Consider the following 21935-nt stretch of genomic DNA (forward strand, 5'->3'; position numbering starts at 1 on the left):
GCCCACTCATCTTCTGGTGTTTCTTGGGATCGAGTCTCAAATAACACTACTTACACTTGCATTATTGTCTTAAGGTCTACTTTTGGGGAAACTCAAACTAAGACATCATTCATAGGGTCAATGTCGGGATTAAAAGAGATAATGTGGGACACCTGGGTGACTCAGTTGTTGAGCATCTGCCTTTGGCTCAGGGCGTGATCCTGGGGTCTGGGATCGAGTCTCACATTGGGCCCCTTGCAGGGAGCCTGCTTCTCCCTCTGCCTATGTCTCTGCCTCTCTCTCATGAATAAATAAATAAATAATCTAAAAAAATAAAAATAAATAGCAATTAGCATTTATCCATCAGTTTCTTTGTGTCAGCACTGCTTTAAGCACCTTACATGCTTTAACTCCTCTAACCCCACATTAATCTTCACAACAACTCATTATTATTCTCCTATTCCAGATGAGGAGACCAAGACACAGAGAGAGTAACTTCAAGATCACACACTATTGGAACCAGTGAAACCATTATTCAGATCCAGGCAGTAAACACGGAAATATTCTTTCAGGATGCTAGAGTGGTTCTTTGAGTTATTGGAACTCTAGTTATATTGAGTTAACCTGCAGAGATTCTGGCTTGTTTTCCGTGTGTTGTTGACAAATGGGTGAAGTATCTTGGGAGAGATTTTTCCTGTTGCGTCCACTTAGGGGGGCTTCTGTTGGAGAAGTGACAGCTACGCGCTGTGGGTGGTGGCTCTGGGATGGGAGCAGGAAGGAAGATTTTACACCTGTCATTCAGATGCCCTCTACACAGAGGTCAACTACAGCCAAGATGAAGCGTTGGGGAGAAGTGCATAAGGAAGTGGGTGCGATGTTCATAGGTTGTTAACAGAAGAGTTGATGGTCCCTTCTCCCGTCTACCTCCTCCCAAAACCCCTGTGGTCAGGGAAGTTGGGTTTGGTGAGGGAACCGACCTTGCTCTCCAAGGAACTGGAGTAGAAGTGAAAGGGCTGACCAACCCCTTTGTCACTTCAGGTGCCTTGAGCCACAAGCCTGGCAGGTGATGACAGTGAGAAGCAAGTAGGAGAAATGAGATTGAACGAAAAGGTAACATTCGAGTTTTAAACTGGATTGATTTTTAATAGCTGAAAAAGACCTAAATGTTAGAAAAACTGTCTAAGATGTGAAGGGACACAAAGGGCAAATTTGCCATAAAAGCATGGTTTTTGGGTGAAATAGGTGAAGGGGATTAAGAGGTACAAATTTCCAGTTATAAAATAAATAAGTGGGGATGTCAAGTACAGCACATGAAATATATATATATATATATATATATATGAGATATATATATATCACAGTCAGTAATATTGTTATAACCATATGGTGACAGATGGTAACTAGACTTATTGGGGGTGATCATTTCACAATGTAAAAATATCAAATCACTGTGATGTACCCCTGAAACTAATGGGATACTATATGTCACACATTAAAAAAATACATGGTTCAAAAAAAATACATGGTTCAAAGTAGTCATTGGAGAAAAATAAACTGCTTTATGTTTATACCCCACGGAATTGAGCCCTGCTCACTAATAGCTAATCCTTGTAAAATCTTTATCATGGGCCAGGTGCTCTGCTAAGTATTTCACAAATAGTCACTCACCCAGACCAATCAGGTGAGAACTATTATTGTCATCTTCCCATTTTACAGAGGAAGAAACTGAGGCACAGAGCAGTTGAACAATTTGCCTAAGGACGCAACTAGAGCTGGCATTTGAATGCAGGCAATCTGGTTTCCAGGTCTATGGTTTTAGCCACTAAACTACATTGTCTTGCAAACCATCCACTTTCATATGGTATTCTATTCTGGTGTGGTTTTCCCTCTTGGGTCTTTTGATGCTGACATTTCTGTTCTTTCCACACTGTTTGCGGTTAAACTTAGTGCCTGGAGGATAGGGATAGAGGTTTTAATAGTTTAAAATGAGGTACTGGACTCGCATTTCTAAAATGACATTTTCCCAAATGGCATGAACTTTAAATGAAAACATGTAAGATCTGACAGTCTGATTTAAGCTCTGAGCGGGGCCAAGGAATAGCTAATGTTCACCTCTTCCTACAAACACTACAAATTTACCCCTTGATTTGACTCTTAAGCTTTTCTCCTAGATCTTGATTGCATTATGAGGTCTAAGCCAAACAGGCATTTCATATATGCTTTGCACCCCGCCGCCCACCACTACCACAGGGCCTGTAGTCCTCTGCCAACAGAAGTTGGGGTTGAGTTTCCCATGTTTGGGGAACCTGCAGTGGTCAGAACGACCTGAGTGTAGTGGACGAGACTCGCCCTGTGAGAACCACCCTCGTGATCATGGTATCTTCCCTGCCAGGTAAGTATCATCATAAATGCTTTTTGACCATGATTAAAAGGCTTATTTAGTCTTTCAGACCTGTCCCACATGTATCCAGGACAAAGATGTCTTACATCTTTTTTTTTTAATATAATTATTTATTTATTTATTTATTTATTTATTATTTATTTATTATAGAGAGAGAGACAGAGACACAGGAGGAGGGAGAAGCAGGCTCCATGCCAGGAGCCCGACGCGGGATTCGATCCCAGGACTCCAGGATCACACACTGGGCCAAAGGCAGGTGCCAAACCGCTGAGCCACCCAGGGATCCCCCAAAGATGTCTTACATCTTGATGGCTACTTATTCATTTATTATTGAGACCCATAATGAGTAGCACACACTCTGTAGTGGGACACTTTTGAGGCATCTAATAGAAACTTTGACTCAAACTGTCTTAAGTGCAAGGCAAAGGCATTTGCATTTATTTAATTAAGCAACTCAGTGTTGTCATCGAGAACACAGCAGTTTTTTTGTTTGTTTTTTTCTTTCTGTTTTTCAACCCTGCCTTATGTAGTGTACAGGCTTTAACCTAAGTTTGGTTTTCCTCTAAACACAAAATGGCTGCCAGAGGGAACCCAGGTACCTGCTTCCTTGTTCATCCAGCAGGATACAAGGGAAAAACTTTTCCCTCAAATCATAGGATGTTAATTCCTTTCCTTTAGTCTGATTGGGCCTTAGTCATTGATTGACTAATAAGCACCCACTACCCTGGGAGTGTGGATACCTCAACACAGTTGCCGTAGTATTAGGAGGATGGAATGAATAGATGCTGGGGAGCCTCTGAAGTCATTGCTTCATCTGGAAAAATGTGACCTGACAGAAAATATTTCAGAGAATCATGAGCCTCAGAGATAACATATGTAGGGTTGCCAGATTTAGCAAATAAAAATACAGGATTCCCAGTTAAATTTGAATTTCAGATAAAAAGCAAAACATTTTTTTAGTTTAAGTATGTGCACCTCTTTCTATAAACACTACACAGGGATGATGCGTTGATTTGGTTCTTTTTTATTTTTTCACATTGATTTGGTTCTTAAGCTTTTCTCCCAGATCCTGCTTTTGTTATGAGGTCTGGGCCCAGAGGGGGCAATTTCAAAAATGTTTTTTTGGACAATGATTAGAAAGCTTATTTAGTTTTCTACCCTTGTCCCACATGTATCCAGGATAAAAATATATACTTACACTATAAAATTACTTGTTGCTTATCTGAAATTCAAATTTAACAGGCCTCCTGTATTTTATCTGGCAGCTCTAAATGTATGTAAAATTCTTGGCACATAGCAGGCATTCATTCAGTGGTTAAGTATTAGTGTTCTTTCTACATAAGAAAAGAGCTCAGTTAAATGGCAGAGTGGGACTTTTTATTTATTTTTATTTTTTATTTTTATTTTCTAAAAGATTTTATTTATTTATTCATGAGAGACAGAGAGGCAGAGACACAGGCAGAGGGAGAAGCAGGCTCCATGCAGGGAGCCCAACGTAGGACTCGATTCTGGGTCTCCAGGATCACACCCTGGGTTGAAGGCAGGTGCTAAACCGCTGAGCCATCGGGGCTGCCCAGAGTGGTACTTTTTAACTCTTATTGACCTAGAAAATACATGCTTTTGATCAATATTGCAATTAGCAGAACTGGATGTGGTTCTAAGAAACCCTTCACCAACTCTTTAGAACCGGATCAAAGTAAATGTCCCTAAGTGGAAGGCCATAGTTATATGTGGGATGGCACATTATAATACATCTAGTATTACTATTTAAAACTAAATCGGACCTATATCAGTGAATATCCAGTTATTGGTTTTTCTCAGTCTATACAGAGAAACCATTCTTCATTTGATTCAGAAGTAATGCTGCAGCAATTCCTGGCATGAAGGCGCTAACACGCAGGGATGAAAATGGCATGATTGGCCTGGGAATTCTGGCTCCACGTGGGTGAAGCTGGAGGTCAGGGCACTGTTACTTTGCATCTGGAGAAGGCAGGAGACTCTGCAAAGATCTGCTATTGGCTCTGACTCCATTTTCCCTCACTGCTAATTCATGGTTCCTACCTGAAAAATTTTCTAATCTGCTTCCTGAAAAGCTGAAGAGAAAGCAGGCACCTTCTTTCCTCATCAAATATTCACCATGCTATGAGAAAGGAAACCCTAGTGGCTTGGCACCAAGTGGCCAAACACAGCATCTTGTTACATATTGTTACCAGATTCACGACAGGAATAGATTAAGTGGATTTAATCCAAGATATGTATTTCCCATTGCTGTACAGTACTGCTTATTTCTCATTTGGTGGCTGCTATGACCTCATACAATGCTTGTTTTCTGCGCCTTTCCTAAACCAGAAAGAAACCCATTTTTCCTCTTCGCTTTACGTGGAAATTATTTTGCAGCTTTACATAGATTTGCCCACAATGCCTTTAAACAAGATTATTTTTCTTAATTTTCAAAAAGTGGCATTGGAAATGTATCTCCTTCCATTTCATCACCTCTTCATCCTCTTTGGAAACCTGATTGTTGGTAGGTATGAAGATCTTTACATTTCTACCGGTCGGGGATGACTTCATTGCCAGCTGGGGAATCTTGTGTGGTGGAGCATTGGACCAAAGCAGAGCTGTGGGTTGATGCCTCTGCTGCAACAGCCTTTTTGCTTGCATCCAGCTGCTGTGTAAGGAATCCTCAGGCTACTAGTTCTTTGCTCCTAATTCACCCAAGGGATCGTAGGCTGATGGATGAGTGTACGTGTGAATGTGTGTATATGTGACTGTATGTGTGCACGCACAGCTGCAACAGTTGGGCAGCAGCTGCAATAGACTTCGATACGATATCATTTTTACCAAAGACAGAGATAAACTGTCCTCTGTCCTTTATTTCCAAGCAGTTCCTTGGCTCGCCCCCTAAACGCGTTCTCCCCCTTCTTCCACGACCCTTCTGCCCCCCCGCACGTGTCGCTCTGGAGGGTGGCCAGGATCGCTGCGCCGCAGGCAGGATTCCCCTTTTTTTCCGCAGTGAGAGGCGGATTCCCGGGCCCCGCGGGCCCTCCACCCCCGCAGCCAGCCCCTTCTTAGTCACGATCTTCCCCGCCCCTCCCCCCTTACCCCCGCCCTCCTCCCCCTGACCCCCTCCTCCCGACCGCTCCAGGCTCGGGCCCCGCCCCTCCCGGCCACCCAGCCCAGGTTGCTAAAGGCTTGGCTGGGCAACCAAACCTGGCCCGCGAGGAGATGCGGCGCGCGCGTGCGCGCGCAGGCGAGCTTATACAAGGAACCAGCGTTCTTAGGTTCCTGGGGTCCGAGCACGAGCGGCGCGGGCGGGGCGCGCGGGTCCGAACTCGAGGACGAGCGCTCTTTCCTCATTGGTCTCTACCAGAAGTGGGCGGGGCGGAGGCGGGACCTGGCGGGGTCTTCGAAGCTTCTCCATTGGCCCGAGTGGGACGGCCGGGGCGGGCCAGTTAGCAAATTAGGCTGCGCGTTCGCCTCTGCGAGAGGGCGGGGCCGGAGGTTTCCATTAGTTGTCCCTGCCACTGGGAAAGGTAAAGCGGCGACGGCGGCCTCAGGAGCTGTGGGGTCCCCGGCTGGAGGTGGGGGACTCAGCGGGGTGAGTAGCTGCGCCGCCACCCGCCCCTCAAGCCCTTCTGCCCCCACGTCGATTCCGCTCCATGCAGCTTCTCCGGAGAGAGGGGACCCACCCGGTCTCCCCGGGCAGACTGAGAAGGGGCGGCGGCGCAGGTCCCCCCAGAACGGGGCGACGCGGCGAGGGTGCCCCAGCCTGGAGTGGCCCTTCCTCAGCGCCCCGTTGCGCCACTGGAAGGGCTTCCCCGGCGAGAGGTTGGGGCCGGATTTTGGGGCGCGGGGAGACGGGAGGATGTGAGGAGGGGCGGCGGGTCGAGGCAGCCCGGCGGGGCTCCCCTCGGCAGCGGGTCTGCGGCGTCCCCGCCCCGCCGCCCCCGCGGCGCGAGCTCCCCCGGGCTTGCGGCGAGGGAAGCCCCTTGCCGCCGGCGCCGAGGAGGCGCCTGTGCGCCCGAGCCCCCGGCCGGAGTTCCGAGGGAGTCGGCGACCTCCCGGGGGCTGCGAGCCGGGGCCGGAGCCCCGGCCCTGCTGACTGACCTTGGCTGCCCGCGAGGCTGCGAGAGCGACCCACCGCCGGCCCCGCATCTCTTGCAGCCTCCTCCCAACAAGTTTCAGGCGTTGCTGTGAAGTTCACGACTGGCATAGTGGGGAGAAGCAGAAATTGGCCCCTTCCCAGACCTTCGTACCCTTTGGACCCTCGTAGAAATTAAATCCTGAGGTTTGGAACCATTGCCGAACGAACAGGTCCTGCTCGCATTGACACGTTTTAAGCCCACGTTGAGGGAAAAAATAACCTGAACGTATTTCTCTGTAAAGGCAGATCTTCCTTGAGGTTTTTTCTTTTTTTTTTTTTTTTCTTCTTCTTCGCTTCACTTGAGTGTTAAAGCACAGATGCCTGAATAAGAAAAGCCTGACCTTAGTATCTCCACAGTGAGATTAGACGGATGCTGTGTTATTTAAGTAGTTGCAGATCAGTGTTCTGTTAATACCATCTATTTTAATTGCCTGAAATTTAGGCTGATTTTAGAAAGTATTGCAGACAGAATAATTTCTTCCCGTGAATCTGAATTAGGTTTGTTTGGACGTTAATGGTTATGTAGTTAATGTACGAGATTGCACAAATTAATTTGTCTGAGAGCATTTGACGAAAACGGGAGACATAAATATGTATGAAATAGGATTATCGTTTTAGGTAACATTTCCAGTGTGTTCCTTTCTTGCTATAGGGTTGCAAAAAAGGCATCTTTACGGAGGCTATTCGGAATTGTATGTGAATAACATTTAGATGTAGATTTGTTTCTAAGTGTTTTAAAATATTCGTAAAATGTGAAGAACGGTGTTTACTTGTGTGTTTACTGTTGAAGGGAGGGTAGTATAATCTTATATTTAGCAACCCAGTTAGGGTCCATTAATAATACATTTTTTAAAAAACGTATGCCTCTTTTTGAGAGCATGGTACTTGAATACCTTAGCAGTTCTTTTAATTTCCTTATTAAAAGTACTATTTTAGGTTTAAGCATTGTTGGCCGTTCACACTGGAACAGGAGTAAGGAAGCCTGCAGCGGTATTACCAGTTTGACACCACCAGTGGGTGTTTCTGTTGACAAATGCAGAGAAGAGAACATTTGGGAAGGAAATCTTTTTTTTGGGGGGTGGGGGGGGGGATTGGATGAGGGGGGAAGGAGCCAGAAGAAAGAAGCTGCAGAACTAAAGCTGCCAGCACAGTGTATGCTGAGCATTTCACAAGTACAAGGAAACCTAATTAGGATGAAAAAAAAAAATCGGTTTGGCTGTATTAAATAATAGAATTCCAAAAGAGGCATGCTAAATAAAGTTAATCATTCCAAGAGTGTTAAATAATCTACCATTTCAGAGGAGTTTGGAGGGTCTTCAACTGGAGTATCAAATCTTTTTCAATTGTCTTGCCTTTTAAACATAATGCAGTGATTAATTTGATGTGTGTGTGTGTGTGTGTGTGTGTGTATGTCTTGTATTCTAGTTTTGCTTATTTAGCATGTTTCCTAAGCCTAATTTTTTTGAAAACCAAACTTGATATATTAAAAAATATTAGAAATAGACATTCTTTCTCCAGAGAAGATTTCTTTTTTCCTGCTCAGATTTATAATTTAGTGGCTTGTGGAAGGCTTTTTTATTTTACCCTTTATCTCAGGTTTTTGATTTTTACTTATGCAAGTTCCCTGGACTAAATCTGCCATTATTTTCATTGTAATTTTCTTGGAGTCTTTTAAATCAGAGTGTGGTAGCTACAGTATTCCCCGGGGTTTTAGAAGAAAAGGCTCCCATTGAGGGAAATTGCAGGGCCATCTCGCATAGATGAGTAATAGAAGGTTGACTGATTGCGAATCAGTTGGATTCTGTTCCAAATATGCTGCATGGGGCTAAGGCAGTCATTTAATGAGAACCAGATTTTACATGGTATTTCTACTTTGAAGGTGCAGTATTGTTCCATTACGAACTAAAATACAGAGGTGGAGAAATTCCTTCAAGTATGCTTTCTCCCCCCCCCCCCCCAGCCTTGCTTCACCACTGTGTCCAAGAATCTGTGAGACTCTCTAAACAATAGTTGCATTGTTGGAAATGACAGTGGCTTCTGTTGCAGAAATTTTAACCTTTCATTATGATTTGTTTCAATTTACTTTGTGTTAGAAAATTCAGCTATATCTAAGAGTATGGCTGTAGGAAATTTGTAAGGAAATGAACCAAGAAAATAAACCTTCAGCGTGTCTGTCAAAAGTTCACCTCCCCCTGCCTTTCCATTTTGATAACTTTGGTAGTTATCTCATTCATTTCTTCTAGGTTTTAGAGGGTATGTTAGCAAAGGACTTTATTTTGGCAGTAAATGTGGGGATAAGACCTCGTGTAATAAATTGATGCCCAATAATAAGGCATTTAGAAGAATCCACCCACATCCACAGACCCAAAACATGAGGGAAATCTTTCAGGTAACCCTTAACTTTGGTACAAGAATAGCAAAATTTTAAGTATTAAGTTGCTTTCTACATAGTAAAAGGCTGTTTACTCAGAATTTGATAGTTTTAGATTTCAAAGGTTGTTTTGTTTTTTTTTGTTTGCAACATCAAATTCCTTGGTAGAAGAGGAGATAGAATCTTAAACCTTCTTTATCATCTGATGTTGTCAACTGGGTCACGTATTTCAACTTAGGAAAATACTGTAATTAAAAGACTAAACTTTCTGTTTGGGAGGGTTTTCCAATTTACTTTCAATGTTAAACTCGATATTAGAAATCTTTTGTTGACAATGCATCACTTTCGTGTTTGGATTTAAATTCTTGGTAGTTTCTAGAATGTTTCCTTCATATAGAACAGCACATGGATGACTGGATTACTGAAAGGTTTGGCCTCATTTCTCATTCAAGCTTGTACATTTACTTCATAATACTGAGATATGAAGTTGGGTGCAATTCTGTCAGTGAAAGCTGGGTGAGGACTTAAGCCTGATAACATTTAGATAATTAAGATTTGAGAATTAATAGAAAATTACTTAAGAGGGTAAAAGGACCTACCCATTCAGGTCTTTGAAATTAATTGTCAACATTTTGAATTAAGCTCTCAGAAACATTTGTGTTGGAGACAGTTCTGATTAAGGTCAAGTTTTGGGAGTGTTCTCTCTTTTGGGCAGTCTTTGTAATAATTAAATTATAACATACTATTTATTGAGCCTTACTGAAGACCGGATACTATAGTAAATAATTCATTTGCATGGGTAGATGTATGTGTGTTCTTAAAACACTTCTGTGAGGTAGATGTTTTCCTTATTTCCCTATACACTTGATTGAATGGGCTCAGAGAGAGAAAATAAATTTTTTTTTTCTTAGAAAATTGCTCAGATTGCCCAGGGAGTCTGCCACAGAGGCAAAACTTCCATTTAAACCGGTCTGACTTGAACCTGTGTTCTTCAAAAACATGCTGCTTCCCTTTAGGAATCTGATTGCCCAAACATATTTTGAGGTCCTACTGTAAAGTCACTCCTGGGGTGGGAGTTGAGGTATAAAATATGCCTCCTGGAGCTCACAGGCTACATTGGTAAGACTGCCTGACCTTTAGTCACATGGGAGGCTGGACTCCGATTCATCAGCACTATGGATAGGATAAACTGAAGTGAGGACTTTTCTAACAGAGGGTCGTTAGTTCTGTTTCTTCATAAATGAAGGTTGTACATAATTATTTACACCCAAAATGAGGTAGCTGTTTCTAATTAACTACTTGGTATTTCATGTTTGTGCATGTTCCACTGTAACTTTTGACTGACCTTGATTAAATTTGCTACACTAATAAAGGCGATGAAGGTATTCCTTGAATTCAATTTTGTGGTTTAGATGCATTCTAAATGGCAGCCGTTACAATTTGCAGATGGGTATCTTTTCTGTAATTGTTATGACTTAAGTGAAATAAAACCTGGAGGTAAATGAAGTCTACAGAGGTATGTTGTTGCTTCTTAATACATACAAGTTGGACTCTGACAAAAATGTTTCTACTTGAAAGAATTTTCTGCTACTTGAAGCCTCTTGTGATTTTGTGTGTGTGTATGTGTGTTTTAAAATAAGACCCATCATTAAGAGAGCTAAACAGTTGCGTAGTCCAAAGGAGTGCTCAGAGGTCCATGTTAGGGAGGAAGAGGACTTGATGTTTTATTCTATAATTGATGAAAATCACTTTTGTCACTTATTAAAGTTAGAAACCAGTGATGAATGTTGTAGAACCTCAGGGCTAGAAATCATCTTGGCCAGAACAGGACAGTTGTTCTACAAAGATGGGACCTATACATAAATTCTTGTGGGTTTATTTCTTTACCAAGTGCAGGTTTTCAGTATGCATTAAAATTTTTTTTTTTATTTATTTGAGAGAGAGAGAGATAGCAAGAGATAGCATGAGCAGAGGGGAGAGGGAGAAGCAGGCTCCCCACTGAGCAGGGAGCCCGATATGGGGCTCAGTTCTAGGACCCTGGGATCATGACCTGAGCCAAAGATGAATGCCTAACCTACTGAGCCACCCAGGTGCCCCTTCAGTATGCATTTTTAACAGCATTATTGAGGTATACTTTACATACTATAAAATTCACCTGTTTAAGTGTACCATTCAGTGATTTTTTTGAGTAAATTTATGGAGTTGTATAATCATCACTGCAATCCAATTTTAGAACATTTCCATTGCCCCCAAAATATCTTCCCTGCTAATGTGCATTTTTAAAAACCTTACTTACTTGCTTCCACTTAGATCCCTTTATCATCAGACACTAATAAACAAAATGATGTAGATCTTAAAAGATAGGTCTTTTGAGGTGCCTGGGTGGTTCAGTTGGTTAAATGCCTTCGGCTCAGGTCATGATCTCAGGATTCTGGGATGGAGCCTACTTCTCCCTCTCTCTCTCCCTCTGCCCCTACCTCCAGCTCACGCTCTCTCTGGTTTGCTCTGTCTCAATAAATACATCTTAAAAAAAAAAAAAGGTTTTTTGGAAATATTTTTTTTACACATTTTACAATTTCTTAGTGCTGTTTTATTTTCAAAAGCTTTTGCCTACGGGTGCCTGGTTGGCTTGGTGGGTAGAACATGCAGCTCCTGATCTCAGGGTCATGAGTTTGAATCCCCTGTTGGATGTAGAGATTGCTTAAATAAATGAACTCTTAAAAATGTTTTGCCTAAACATAATGTATGGCAGAGTATAAAGGACGGTACTGCAAATCTTATAATAAATTACCTTGTTTTTGTGTTTTGTTTTTGTTTTTGTGGTTTTGATTTGATTTTTTTTTAAAAGATTTTATTTATTTATTCATGACAGACACAGAGAGAGAGAGGCAGAGACACAGGCAGAGGGAGAAGCAGGCTCTATGCAGGGGGCCTGATGTGGGACTTGATCCTGGGTCTCCAGGATCACACCCCAGGCTGAAGGTGGCGCTAAACTGCTGGGCCACTGGGGCTGCCCTGTTTTGATCTTTTTTAAACCAGCAAATAAAACGTAATGTTCTTAGTGATATGTTGGAAAATCAGGAGTAAGAAATCCAGGTAGGCGTGCATGACTAATTCAGTTGGTGGAGCATGCAATTCCATGTCAGGATCATGAGTTCAAGCCCCAACTTGGGTATTGAAATTACTTAAAAAAAAAAAAAATCAAAGTAAAAGTAATATAATTAGGGAAGAAAAAATTCCTTAAAGATTTAAGACTATGGGTAAAATAATTGATTTTCTTCATTTTAAGCCAATAACATTGTGCATTTTATTGTTTGAGCTCTAATCCCCCTTGAAAGATTCATGCCTACTGTGCATGCCATAGAGCAGGCTTCATTAAATTCAGGTATTCAAACACATGGTCTCCTTTTTTTGTTGCTTCAGATTGGATTGCTGCGGGACTTAACCTGCAAGGTGCTGTAGCTACAGCTGTTTTCCTGCTTGCATCATTTTCTTTTTAGTTACCCTTAAAGGATGGGTGTAGGAGTAAAGCTACCTTGGGAATGAGTTGTGTGGCATAGGCTGATCTCCACGCTCCCAGTTGCTCTCCCTCACTCAGTATACTACATGTGTAGATGGACATTGCTGATAGGATGGTTCAGGGATGTTGTTTTTTGAGTACACATAATAAGGCAGTGGTTTGGTTGGAGGTATAAAATGTTTTGGAAACTAACTTTCATTGCTTTTACATGAATGTTTCTCTATAGAAAGTGACCCTTACAAGTACCAGGCAGGTAAATCAATAACTCCTTGTGTGGTAGATTGTGTCTGGATTTTTAATAACAAACAGATTGGCCACAGCACTACTCTGATAATAATAGTTTACTGTAAATTCAGTCATAACTGGTTTGAAATCGGTTTACTTTTTTTTTTTTTAAACTGTTTAACAGCTATGGCTGTAGGATTCTGTTGTTACTTTGTATTCTTTGTAAGATAAGGTCTAATGTCAAATAGTAACGTAATGAAGTGCTTTCTGACAATGTAACCATTTTGATTTAGAGGGAAATTGTAATTTTAAATGTGCCAGCTTTGATTTCTGGAAATTAACATATAGATGAATATATTATTTATTTATTTTTAAGACTGACCCTTTTTTTTCATAAGTTGCAATTTTTTTATTTTTAAAGTTTGTTTATTTATATAATCTCTACACCCAACGTGGGGTTCAAACTCATGACCCCAAAATCAAGAGTTGCTTGCTCTTCTGACTGAGCCAGCCACAGGCCCCCTGTAAGTTGCAATTTTAAATCTCAGTTTTAGATGTTGTATTATGCCTGAAGATTAGGTTCTTGGCAGTGTAAGGTCCTACTGTTATAATCAGATTAAGCACATATATTCACTTAAGGAAGATATGGCAGATAAAAAAAGGTGACAAGTAATAGTTACAGTACAGCTTACTGACTTGGGTTTGCCCAGTTACCCTGATACTGGCTGGGTAGAAACTAGTTTCCTGATGAATAGAATTTTTCATAGATTACAGAAATTGGTTCAGGTATGACATATCCTAGAATTTATCCACATACTCATCTGGTTTGTTAGCCTCTCACAGAGTGTTATTAGCTTTATTTTTTATTTTTAAAAAATTTTTTAAAAAGATTTTATTTATTTATTCATGAGAGACAGAGAGAGAGAGAGAGAGGCAGAGACACAGGCAGAGGGAGAAGCAGGCTCCATTCACGAAGCCTGATGTGGGACTCGATCCCAGGTCTCCGGGATCACGCCCTGAGCCAAAGGTAGATGCTCAACCGCTGAGCCACCCAGGTGTCCCTGTTATTAGCTTTAATTACTAGTACTGTTATTATTTTTTTAAAAAGTAGGCTCTGGAAAAAAAAAAGTAGGCTCTGTGCCCAACATGGGGCTTGAACTCAAGACTCTGAGATCAAGAATCACATGCTCTACTGACTGAGTCAGCCAGGCACTCTGCTAATACTGTAATTGTTATTTGCTAATATTACAACTAAAATTTAACAGTATTGCAAATGAAAAGGAAGTTTTATTTTAATTGTTAATAATTGAAAATAGTTGAGGTAGATAAAATCTCATTTTGTGCAAATTGGTGTTTCATACTTTATGAATGATTTCTAAGATAACTGGTCCTACATCCTGTGGATCTATCCTTCATTTAGCAAGTATTTACTGAGTATCTCCTGTATACCAAATTATGATAAAAGCTGGATAGAGTGATAGGTAAAAAGATATGGAGTCCTTGCCCCCCCTCCTTTTTTTTTTTTTTTAAGATTTATGTATTTATTTGAGAGAGAGAGAGAGTGCAAGAGCATACTCTTATGGGGAAGGGGCTAAGGGAGAGAGAATCCAAGCAGACTTGGCACTGAGCTGGGAGTCTGACTTGGGGCTCGATCCCACAACCCTGAGATTATGAGATCATGACCTGAGCTAAAACCAAGAGTTGGATGCTCAACTGACTGAGCTACCCAGCCCCTTCCCTCCACTCCTTTTTTGAGGATGCCTTGCCCTTAAAGAATTTATAGTTTTGCATTGGAGTCAAAGGGAAGGTACAAGATACTATGGGATTATGTAACAGAGTAGGGATTGGGATCTGTCCTGGGGGGAGCAGGTAGGAAGGCCACACTAAGGAATTAACATTTAAGTGAGATCTGAAGGATGAGAAGGACATGGTCTCGTTGGGGAAATAAATTTTCCTGGCCATAAGGTATAAATGCCCTGAGGCAGAGTGAGAGAGCTAGCGGCTTTTGAAAAACCACCTTTTAAAGAACTGAGAGAAATCCAAAATGGCTGGAAAGTAGAGAAGCAGGTGATGAAGCAGGATTAGGCAGGGGCCAGGTCCTGAAAAAGCTTAGTAGGCCATCTACGGGATTTTTGAGCTTGTCCTAAGTCTTCTGGCAAGCTATTGAAGGTTTTAAGCAGAGCTGTGACATGAAATGAAATGCTCCTTCCTCCTCCCCAAACAAAACAAAACAAACAAACAAAATCCAAGAATTTTAGCTCAATGCGACCTTGATAATTTACTGAAAAGGTCATAATCTGTACAAAGTAGAATATTCTTCCTTCATCTCACTAAAATTTTTGCAACTGCGTCTTTGATTGATTGTCACCTGTGATACTCTTTTCATTGTTTTTATAGAAATTACCTTTAATTTTCTAAAGGCTCCTTTTATCCTTCACCATTCTGTTAACCTTATGTAGGAATGTCATTTCTATTTATAACTGAGTTAAATTTTTTTTAATAGTGTCAGCTCTCTTCCATATTTAAACTTAAAATTCCTCACTGCCCCCCATCTTTAATCTGCTTGAGGTGTTTAATGTTCTAATGAAATGTTTCATTAAATATCGGCATTAAATTTGCTTTATTCTTTTTTCCCCCAAATACAGTGTCTTAGGTCTAGTTTAATATTTTCAGCATTTATGCTAATTCATATTTTATGAAATCTCATTTGAGCACCTATAATGATTTTAGAGAATTTTGTTAATATTGTTTAGGAATACCAATCTTTGGCTGTAAGTACCATTTGCAAATCTGGTTCATATTCTGTGACCTTATCTTTTATATTAAACTGGTCTCTGTCGAGCTTCTTATGTTCAAGTGAGATGATGTGTATAAAAGTGCTCCAAAGGTTTTATTTTACATATGCTGATTTGTTTCTTTTTCCTTCTAAAGTATGTGTTCCTACGTGCTCACTTGTTTTTTGGAACTCATCAGCCATGATGAATTTTTGCTTGCCTTTATGATGGAATAATGAGGTCTTCTTTGGTGTAAAGTTGTTAGTTTATACCTGTAGAGAATGCTATCATGCACTTTTGCCCTCTATATGTACAAAAAATAACTGCAGCGTCACCTCCTTCTTAAAGTATTTCCTTTGAAATCTATTTTGATGCAGCCTCTAACGTAGCTCACTTTGGCCTTGAGTTCTTAGGCTTTTCTGAAGCATTCTATACCTACTCTGTGTTCTCTCCTTGTTGCTGTAATCATTTTTTTTTTTTTTTAAATCCTGGTGGTGGTAACTTAAAGTTTGCAGTGGTTTTTGGCATTGCTTTTTTTGCTTCCTATTCAGCCTAGGACATTTATTTTAGAAGAGTTGCCTCAATTTAGATTTTACTGGAGTTTGAAAGTGATGTTTTTGTGCTAGTGGTTTCTCCAGCATCCAGAGTGACTGTCCTTGATCCTTGATTTGGAGTTGTGCTTTTGAGTCTGTCCTTCTGCCCAGGGTTGGTAAAGGAAAGCCACATTTGTCTTTGACTGACTTTATGAAAGGGATCTGATGATTTGGGTATCTTGGTGTCAGCATCATAGTAGGTGATGGAGATAGAAAGCCAAGATGTGGTGTGCCCTCATGGAGTTTGTAATCCGGCAGAAGAGGCAAAGAACCATGACTAAAGTGCAGGGTCATATGCATCTTCAGATGGAAAGACAGGGCACTGACGGGGCACCTGGGTGGCTCAGGGGTTAAGCATCTGCCTTCAGCTCAGGTTGTAATTCTAGGGTCTTGGGATCAAGTCCCACATCAGGCTCCCTGCAGGGAGCCTGCTTCTTCTTCCTTTGCTTATGTCTCTGCCTCTCTCTCTGTGTCTCTCATGAATAAATAAATAAAATCTTAAAATCAAAACAAAACAGGGCGCTGGTACTCTAGACGAGAAGAGGTGCACTTAATGCAGACTTAAGGGGACTGGGAAAGGCAGTGATTCCTGAGTGTTTGTGAAGAGTCTTAAAGGAGGCCCAGAATGTCTGGTGAAAGGAAGGAATTTTCCAGCAGATAGTGTATTCAAAGACATGGGTCTAAGAACGAGCTTATAAAATTGGGGAATAGCAAGAACTAACATGGATTCATGAATTGTATGCTTTGTTTTGATGCTTTTACCTCAGCTACATTCCAGGATCTTGATTTTCTTTCTTTATGGCCATCTTTTGGCTTTTTTTCTGTCCATTTTCACTTTTATATAGGAAAATGCTATGTATGCATAGGAAATACTGCAACCAGGAGTTTAAATAGGGGTGAGCCTTTGGTAAAGGTTAAGCCTTTGGGTAAAATGGATGAATGCATGGTATCAGTTTTCTTCTTCTTCTTTTCTTTTTTTGGTATTAGTTTTCTACTGTAAGCTCCTGGAGGCATGATATTGACCGTTGTAGCCTCAGCATCTAGTGCATTGCCTGGCACATAGGAAATGCTCAATAAATTTTTCTCTTATGAAAGGTACCTCTTTTCTGCCCACCTTCCTTCATGTCCGTGCCTTCTTCCTTGTTTAGTGGCTTCTCTGTTAGATACCTGTCTAGTGGATCTTCCTCTCTGCTTGCCCAATAGACATCCTTGCCCTGTGTCTAGTCACTGCTCTTGGGCATAACTGTGTTATATAATTAGATCCACACTGGTGTGTAAATAGGTGCTAATGGCTCCCTGTAGCATCCCTGAAACCTTTCAACCAATGTTTACCGTTAGCAGATGAGGGCAAGGCCAAAGTTGGCAACTAGAAGAGTGACATTTCTTTTGAGTATTTTCATGATTTATTGCATGATTTCATTAAAGTGGTAAGTTCTGTTCCATAATAAACTCTCACGTGTGCCTGCATATGTGTGCTTGTATATACCTTGTATTGTATATTAGTTACTGTTAAGCAAAACTGACATTCTGTGAAGGTGTTTGCTTATTTATCATATGGCTTCACACACCTCCAGACTACTGTTCATGCCCCTCAGATTGGGAGGCTGGTTTTATTTATTTAAAAAAAAATAATCTCTAGGTCCAACATGGGGCTTGAACTCATGACCTGGAGACTCCAAGATCAAGAGTTGCATGCTCTACTGGCTGAGCCAGCCAGGTGCCCTGGGAGGCTGGTTTTAAATGTGTTCACATAGTGAGATAAAATATATGCTTTAGAAAGATGCTCTCTGCAATGACTTTACCAAAGAATCCACTCTACAATATTAGCTGGCTAGATGAACATTGTTTCTGTTTGTTTTTATTTTTTAATTTTTCTTTTCTTTTTAAAAATATTTATTTACTTATTTTATGGGGGGGAGTGAAGGAGAGGTGGAGGAGGAGGAAGTGGAGGAGGAGGAGGAGGAGGGGAGGAGGAGGAGGAGGAGGAGGAGGAGGAGGAGGAGAGAGAATCTCCTGTAGACTCCCTGCTGTGTGTGGAGCCCGATTTCTACTTGAGCCCAAATCAAGAGTCAGCTGCTTAACCAACCAAGCCACTAAGGTGCCTCTTTTTTTTTTTTTCATTATTCAGATCTAGTCTTTATTATTATTTTATTTATTTTTTTATTGGTGTTCAATTTGCCAACATACAGAATAACACCCAATGCTCATCCCATCAAGTGCCCCCCTCAGTGCCCATCACCCAGTCACCCTCACCCCCCACCCTCCTCCCTTTCTACCACCCATTGTTCCTTTCCCAGAGTTAGGAGTCTCTCATGTTCTGTCTCCCTTTCTGATATTTCCCACTCATTTTTTCTCCTTTCCCCTTTATTCCCTTTCACTATTTTTTATATTCCCAAATGAATGAGACCATACAATGTTTGTCCTTCCCTGATTGACTTATTTCACTCAGCATAATACCCTCCAGTTGCATCCACGTGGAAGCAAATGGTGGGTACTTGTCATTTCTAATGGCTGAGTAACATTCCATTGTATACATAGACCACATCTTCTTTATCCATTCATCTTTCGATGGACACCGAGGCTCCTGGCGCCTCTGTTTTTATTTTTATTTTTATTTTTATTTTTATTTTTATTTTTATTTTTATTTTTATTTATTTATTTATTTATTTATTTATTTATTTATTTATTTATTTATTTATTTATTTATGATAGTCACACACACACACACAGAGAGAGAGGCAGAGACACAGGCAGAGGGAGAAGCAGGCTCCATGCACTGGGAGCCCGACGGGACTCGATCCCGTGTCTCCAGGATCGCGCCCTGGGCCAAAGGCAGGCGCCAAACCGCTGCGCCACCCAGGGATCCCTGTTTTTATTTTTTAAAAGATTTACTTATTGGGCTCCTGGGTGGCTCAGTCACTTAAGCATCTGCCTTTTGCTCAGTCATGATCCCAGGGTCCTGGGATCGAGCCTGTATTGGGCTCCCTGCTTCTCCCTCTCCCCCTGCCCCTCTTCCCTGCTTGTGCTCTCTGTCCCACTCTCTCAAATACATAAAATCTTTAAAACAAAACAAAAAATTTTTATTTATTTTAGAGAGAGAGGATGCAACAGAGAGACATAGGAGTGAGGAGAGGGGCAGAAGGAGAGGGAGAGAAAAACCCAAACTGACTCTATGCAGAGTCTGATGTGGGGCTCGATTTCATGACCCCAAGATGACAACCTGAGCCAAAACCAAGAGTTAAACACCTAACTGACTGTACCTCCCAGGCGTCCCTTGTTTTTATTTCATTTTTAATTTTTGAAAATACAACCTTTTTTTCTTTTCTTTAAAGATTTTATTTATTCATGAGAGACACACAGAGAGGCAGAGACACAGGCAGAGGGACAAGCAGGCTCCATGCAGGGAGCCTGACGTGCGACTGGATCCTGGGTCTCCAGGATCATGCCCTGGGCTGAAGGCAGCGCTAAACCGCTGAGCCACCGGGCTTCCCAGAATATAGAACCTTTTTTAAAAAAGGATTTAATTATTTATTTGAGAGATAGAGAACATATGCACAGGAGGGGTGGGGAGAGAGAGAATCTCGAGTAGACTCTGTGCTGAGCATCAAGGCCCATGGGGGGCTTGATCTCATGACCCTGAGATCATAACCTGAACCAAAACCAAGAGTTGGGTGCTAAATGATTAAACCATCCAGGTGCCCCCTGTTTTTAAGCATGCTGTCTTAGACTTTTAAATATTTTCTCAACATTTTGGTAATTTCTCATATTATGGGTCCCACTTGCCCAGAAAACTCACCTCCCCAGTCTCTTTTACAGCTATAATAATATGGGCTTGTGACCTAGGTTTGAACAGTCATTTACACAGAAGTGAGACTTGTATGTAGAGGTGAGCATTGTGATGTGGCCATCATGTGTAGTTGAATTGATGACCTGGTCGTCATTGACAGCGGTGTTTTATTTTTATTTATTTTTTTATTTTTATAGTTTTATTTATTTGAGTAATCTCTATACCCAATATGGAGCTCAAACTCATGACCCTAGATCAAGAGTCACATGCTCTTCTGACTCAACCAGCCAGGTGTCCTTTGATATTTTTTTTAAATTTAAATTAAATTTAATTTTTTAAGGAGTAGCAATGGCAGAGCTTATGGAATTCAGTTTCAAGTGATATTGGTGCTGAGTAGTGGCAATAAATTTTTTTGGGTGGAGGGTGTTTGTCTTCCTTCCTATTTTATGATCATTTGGGATTTTTAGTTAGATGCCTTATTAATTTTGGAATATTTTCAGCTGTTATCTCTTCAAATATTTCCCTTGTCCCATTCTCCTATTCCTGTGATTCCATTTATCAGTATGTTAGAAACTTTGGTATTTTCCCATAACTCTTGAATGTTTTTGTTTTTTCACTCTGTTTTCTCACAGTGTTTTGATTGGGGTAATATCTAATTTTCAAGTTCATGGATTCTTTGCTTGCTTGAGTTGAGTCTGGTGAAGAGCCTCTTCATTTCTCTTAACTGTATTTTTCATTTTTAGTACTGTCTTTTTTTTTTTTTTTTTTTTTAAGTAGGCTCAATGCCCAACATGGCACTTGAACTCAGGACCTCGAGATTGAGAGTTGCATGCTCTACTAACTGAGCCAGCCCTATGCCCCTCATATTCTTTTTTTTTTTTTAAGATTTTTTTAAATTTATTCATATGAGAGAGAGAGAGAGAGAGAGGGAGGGAGAGGGAGGCACAGAGACACAGGCAGAGGGAGAAGCAGGTTCCATGCAGGGAGCCCAACATGGGGACCGGATCTCCCGGGACTCCAGGATCAGGCCCTGGGTGGAAGGTGGTGCTAAACCGCTGAGCCACCCAGGCTGCCCTGCCCCTCATATTCTTATGGTTCTCATCTCTCTGCCAAATTATCCCTGATTTTGCATGTTGTTCTCCTTTTATGTTAGAGCTCTACACGTTACTCTTATTATTTGAAATTTAATTGTAGATGTTTCCAAAATCTGAGTCTATGTCTAGGTCTCATGTCTTTTTTTTTTTTTTAAAGATTTTATTTATTCATGAGAGACACACACACACACAGAGGCAGAGACACAGGCAGAGGGAGAAGCAGGCTCCATGCAGGGAGCCCGATGTGGGACTGGATCCCGGGACTCCAGGATCACACCCTGAGCCAGAGGCAGACGCTTAACCTTAACTGCTCAGCCACCCAGGCGTCCCTGTTCTTTGTCTTTTTTGAGTGTTATTTTTTCATTGCCTTTTGTTAGGTTTTGTGATTTTTTTCCTTGTTGCAAGCCTGACTTATTTTGTAGAATAGTAGAGACTGAGGTGTATAATTTTTATGTCTGTAAATGGGCATATCTTTCCTTGTGCCAGGTCTTTGGTGCAGGGATTTGAGTTAGGCAGGAGTTGGGCCTGGGTTTGAGTTTGATTGTTGCTGTGGTTACCCTCAGTGTACCTCAGGCTTCAAATTCTCATAGAGATAGTTTGTGATTGGGGTGGGAGTTTTATTTTTTTTTCATAAAATTTTTTAAAAAGATTTTTATTTATTTATTCATGAGAGACAAAGAGAGAGAGGCAGAGACACAGGCAGAGGGAGAAGCAGGCTCCATGCAGGGAGCCTGATGTGGGACTCGATCCCAGGACTCCAGGATCACGCCCTGGCTGAAAGCAGGCACTAAACCTCTGAGCCACCCAGGGATCCCTTATTTATTTATTTTTTTAATTTAAAAAAGATTTATTTATTTTAGAGAAAGAGTAAGTATGTGTGTGTACACACATGCATGAGCCAGGACAGGGGCAGAGGGAGAGAAGCAGACTCCCAGCTGAGTGAGGTACCGGACATAGAGTTCAATCCCATGACCCTGAGATCATGACCCAAGTCAAAACCAAGAGTCGGATGCCCAACCAACTGAGCCCTGGGAGTTGGTTTATTTT

At 41.3% G+C, this 21935-nt stretch overlaps 1 protein-coding gene across 3 annotated transcripts in view; it reads left to right on the top strand.

Moving 5' to 3' along the window:
* Nucleotides 1-5907: 5907 nt before the first annotated feature.
* CDKL5 (cyclin dependent kinase like 5) overlaps nucleotides 5908-21935 on the top strand; it is a 215800-nt gene continuing 199772 nt past the window's right edge. For all 3 annotated transcript variants that reach the window (XM_055338179.1, XM_055338180.1, XM_055338181.1), the window contains exon 1: nucleotides 5908-5978. The gene's annotated coding sequence lies outside the window, so the exon portion shown is untranslated. The remainder of the gene's footprint in view (nucleotides 5979-21935) is intronic.

This window comes from Nyctereutes procyonoides, unplaced genomic scaffold, assembly GCF_905146905.1.
Source record: "Nyctereutes procyonoides isolate TBG_1078 unplaced genomic scaffold, NYPRO_anot_genome, whole genome shotgun sequence".
Lineage (NCBI taxonomy): Eukaryota > Metazoa > Chordata > Mammalia > Carnivora > Canidae > Nyctereutes > Nyctereutes procyonoides.